Source organism: Chiloscyllium plagiosum, unplaced genomic scaffold (genome assembly GCF_037043375.1).
Source record: "Chiloscyllium plagiosum isolate Xiang-an unplaced genomic scaffold, Cpla_swu_hap1 HiC_scaffold_39, whole genome shotgun sequence".
In the NCBI taxonomy this organism is placed as follows: Eukaryota; Metazoa; Chordata; class Chondrichthyes; order Orectolobiformes; family Hemiscylliidae; genus Chiloscyllium; species Chiloscyllium plagiosum.
The window spans coordinates 200026-205445 of record NW_028270177.1 but is presented as its reverse complement, the minus strand read 5'-3'; positions in this window follow the sequence as shown (position 1 = coordinate 205445).

Sequence of the window (5420 nt, the reverse complement as noted above, 5' to 3'; positions counted from 1 at the left end):
TCACTAATGCTCACAAGACAACCCCTGAGTCACTCCTTCACAGTCACAGACACAATGCAGTGACCACATCATTTCCAGAAACAATATAATGTTGTTGTGGTGGTTCTGTTCACCGAGTTGGGAATTCGTGTTGCAGATGTTTCGTCCCCTGTCTAGGTGACATCCTCAGTGCTTGGGAGCCTACTGTGAAGCGCTTCTGTGTTGTTTCCTCCAGCATTTATAGTGGTTTGTCTCTGCCGCTTCCGGTTGTCAGTTCCAGCTGTCCGCTGCAGTGGCCGGTATATTGGGTCCAGGTTGATGTGTTTGTTGATAGAATCTGTGGATGAGTGCCATGCCTCTAGGAATTCCCTGGCTGTTCTCTGTTTGGCTTGTCCTATAATAGTAGTGTTGTCCCAGTCGAACTCATGTTGCTTGTCATCTGCGTGTGTGGCTAGTAAGGACAACTGGTCATGTCATTTCGTGGTTAGTTGGTGTTCATGGATACGGATCATTAGCTGTCTTCCTGTTTGTCCTATGTAGTGTTTTGTGCAGTCCTTGCATGGGAGTTTGTACACTACGTTGGTTTTGCTCATGCTGGGTATCGGGTCCTTTGTCCTGGTGAGTTGTTGTCTGAGGGTGGCTGTTGGTTTGTGTGCTGTTATGAATCCTAGTGGTCGTAGTAATCTGGCTGTCATTTCAGAAATGCTCTTGATGTATGGTAACATGGCTAGTCCTTTGGGTTGTGGCATGTCCTCATTCCGTTGTCTTTCCCTTAGGCATCTGTTGATAAAATTGCGCGGGTATCCGTTTTTGGTGAATACATTGTAGAGGTGTTCTTCTTTCTCTTTTTTGCAGTTCAGGTGTGCTGCAGTGTGTTGTGGCCCTTTTGAACAGTGTCTTGATGCAACTTCTTTTGTGTGTGTTGGGGTGGTTGCTTTCGTAGTTCAGGACTCGGTCTGTGTGTGTGGCTTTCCTGTATACCTTTGTGGTGAATTCTCCGTTCGGTGTTCTCTGTACCATCACGTCTCGGAATGGGAGTTGGTTGTCCTTTTCTTCCTCTCTAGTGAATCAGATTCCTGTGAGTGTGGCGTTGATGATCCGGTGTGTGTTTTCTATTTCTGTGTTTTTAATGATTACAAAGGTGTCATCCACATATCTGACCAGATACTGAAACAGAAACTGAAACACCTGATCAGCAGATCCAGACACTCTATACAGTCAGTCAACACAGGAATTCTTGGACATCATCAGAAACATACACATAGACAAGGAAGAAACTATGGTCTCATTTGATGTAATGGCACTGTTCACCTCTATCGACAAAACCCCAGCCAGAGAAACAATAGTTGAAAAATGTGGTGCTGGAAAAACACAGCAGGCCAGGCAGCATCCGAGAAGCAGGAGAATCGAAGTTTCGGGCATAAGCCCTTCTTCAGAGCTTATGCCCGAAACGTCGATTCTCCTGCTCCTCGGATGCTGCCTGGCCTGCTGTGTTTTTCCAGCACCACATTTTTCAACTCTGGTACTCCAGTATCTGCAGTCCTCACTTTCTCCCAGAGAAACAATAGCCAACCTGCTGGACATACAGAACAGACAACAAGACAGGGAACCTATCAACAAAGACTGCATACTCAAACTACTGGATCTGTGCCTCGCAACACACTTCACATTCAACAACCAAATATATGAACAAATCAACGGCACACCCGTGGGCTACTAAGGATAGCTGGTCGTGTCGTTTCGTGGCTAGTTGATGTTCATGGATACGGATCGTTAGCTGTCTTCCTGTTTGTCCTATGTAGTGTTTTGTGCAAAACCAACGCAGTGTACAAACTCCCATGCAAGGACTGCACAAAACACTACATAGGACAAACAGGAAGACAGCTAATGATCCGTATCCATGAACACCAACTAGCCACGAAATGACATGACCAGCTATCCTTACTAGCCACACACGCAGATGACAAGCAACATGAGTTCGACTGGGACAACACTACTATTATAGGACAAGCCAAACAGAGAACAGCCAGGGAATTCCTAGAGGCATGGCACTCATCCACAGATTCTATCAACAAACACATCGACCTGGACCCAATAAACCGGCCACTGCAGCGGACAGTTGGAACTGACAACCGGAAGCGGCAGAGACAAACCACTATAAATGCCGGAGGAAACAACACAGAAGCGCTTCACAGGGGGCTCCCAAGCACTGAGGATGTCACCTAGACAGGGGACGAAACGTCTGCAACACAAATTCCCAGCTCGGCGAACAGAACCACATCAACGAGCACCCGAGCTACAAATCTTCTCACAAACTTTGAACAATATAATGTAAATCATCCTTTAATGGTCAAATATGTTGCAATTCGTTTTTTTCAACAACAAGATGTAGTCAAATTTCCAACTGTAATGTTCTTATTGATTTCTGAAAAGGATGATGATGCAAATGTAAATTATCTCTGAATAATAGGAAATGGCCATGTAAATGGCTCTGAATGGCAAGGAATGGGAATGTAAGTTCCCTACAATTTACCTGTTAGTCAGAGGCATCTTTCCCTAGCTTCGGGATATTCAATTTCCTGCAGGTCAGCAGAGCAAATTAACTCTTTAATATCACATTTTCATATTCCAGCTGGGCTCTCGCCAGTGCCGTATACAGGACCACCAGACCTCCTTAGTATTGTATTCTATGCAGCTATATGTATGTGATTTGCCACCTATTTGCCCACTCCACCAATTCGTTTGTGTCCTTTAGGAGTTCTACACTGCATTCCTGACATTTTACAAGTCTTAAATAACCTGCAAACTTTGAAATTATCACCAGTACAATAGGATCTAATTCAATAATATGTGTTTAAAAAAGCAAGGATCTCAATAGCAACTACTGGAAACTCCAAACTACAAACCTTCCCCCAGTCCAGAAGATACCTATTAACTATTGCTCTCTGTTCCCAGTCAGTAAATTCTGTATACACATAGCTTTCATTCCATGATCTATAACTTCTCTCACAAAACTAACGTATGGCATGCAATGTGCATCTTTTGGAAATCCATGTACACAACACCAATAAGATCACCCTCGTCAACCTCATTACCTTGGGCAACTTATAGGAACTGTTTTGAAGAGGTAACTTCTGCTACCTCTTCAAAACAGTTCCTATAAGTTGCTCAGATATTAGTTTTCCTTAACAAATCCATGTTGACTCTTCGAAAAATCAATACACGAGATGATTAAGTATATCCGAATAATTGTTTCCAGAGGTTTCCCCATCACACAAATTAAACTGACTGGTCTGTAATTGCTGTACACCTCTTTACAACTGTTTAACAATAAATGTTTGCAATTCTCTAATCCTCTGGCACCACCCAAAATTCAGGGAATACTGAAAGATTATTGCCGGTGACTCTGCAATTTTCGTGTTTACTCCCTTCAATACTCTTGGACACATTTCAGCCAATCCTGGTGTCTCATCAATTTTAAGTACTGACAGCTTATTTAATAGGTCCTCCTTATCAACTTAAATCCTTCCAGTGATTGAGTTTCTTGTCACCGTGGTCTGAGTGGCATCTGCCTCAGAGATAAAGGCAAGAACATTCATTAACACCTCAGCTATATTTCTTGCTTTGAAGTAAAAGTCCAGCTTTTGGTCTCTAATTACCTTACTTCTTTTCCTCACCACCCTTTTTATAATTGATGTGTTCGTAGAAGACTTTGGCATTTTCCTTCCTGTTGGCTGCCAGTCTTTTCACATTAATTCTTTTTTGGTTTTCACGCTTGCTTTTCCAACTCCTTGCTGTACCTTCTCTATTGGGATTGGTTCTCAGACTGTACCCGACACTTGATAATAAGCACACATTTTCTTCTCTAACTTAAATTTCTACCTCCATGATCATGAAATCATTGTAGATTATCAGAAAAACCCATTTGGTTCACTGATGTTGTTTAGGGAAGGAAACTGCTATCCTTACCCAGTCTGGCTTACATGTGACTCCAGATCTACAGCAACATGGTTGATACTTAACTGCCATCTAAGTAATTAGGGATGGGCAATAAATGCTGGCCTAGCTAGTGACACCGATATTCCACAAAAGAATAAATAAAATCATCATCCAAGGGCTCTCAATTTATTTCTGTTGCTTTTTCCTTTTGAGGGAATATACCTTTTACTAGAATCCATCATTAAGGATGAGGAATTCTTGGAAGAGCAGGGTCGGATTAGAACAAGTCAACATGGATTTAGTAAAGGGAGGTCGTGTCTGACAAACCTGCTGGAGTTCTTTGAAGAGGTGACAAGTAGGTTAGACCGGGGAAACCCAGTGGATGTGGTCTACCTAGACTTCCAAAAGGCCTTTGATAAGGTGCCACACGGGAGGCCTCTGAGCAAGGTGAGGGCCCATGGTGTTCGAGGTGAGCTACTGGTATGGATTGAGGATTGGCTGTCTGACAGAAAGCAGAGAGTTGGGATAAAAGGTTCTTTTTCGGAATGACAGCCGGTGACAAGTGGTGTCCCGCAGGGTTCACTGTTGGGGCCGCAGCTGTTCACATTATATATTAATGATCTGGATGAAGGGACTGGGGGCATTCTAGCGAAGTTTGCCGATGATACAAAGTTAGGTGGACAGGCAGGTAGTACTGAGGAAGTGGGGTGGCTGCAGAAGGATCTAGACAGTTTGGAGGAGTGGTCCAGGAAATGGCTGATGGAATTCAATGTGAGCAAATGCGAGGTCTTGCACTTTGGAAAAAAGAATAGAAGCATGGATTACTTTCTAAACGGTGAGAAAATTCATAAAGCCAAAGTACAGAGGGATCTGGGAGTGCTAGTTGAGGATTCTCTAAAGGTAAACATACAGGTTGAGTCCGTGATTAAGAAAGCGAATGCAATGTTGTCAATTATCTCAAGAGGGTTGGAATATAAAAGCACTGTTGTGCTACTGAGACTTTATAAAGCTCTGGTTAGGCCCCATTTGGAGTACTGTGTCCAGTTTTGGTCCCCACACCTCAGGAAGGACATACTGGCACTGGAGCGTGTCCAGCGGAGATTCACACGGATGATCCCTGGAATGGTAGGTCTAACATATGAGGAACGGCTGAGGATCCTGGGATTGTATTCGTTGGAGTTTAGAAGATTAAGGGGAGATCTAATAGAAACTTACAAGACAATACATGGCTTGGAGAGGGTGGACGCTAGGAAATTGTTTCCGTTAGGCAAGGAGACTAGGACCCGTGGACACAGCCTTAGAATTAGAGGGGGTAAATTCAGAACAGAAATGCGGAAACATTTCTTCAGCCAGAGTGTGGTGGGCCTGTGGAATTCATTGCAGTGCAGTGGAGGCTGGGACGCTAAATGTCTTCAAGGCAGAAATTGATAAATTCTTGATGTCACAAGGAATTATGGGCTACGGGGAGAATGCGGGTAAGTGGAGTTGAAATGCCCATCAGC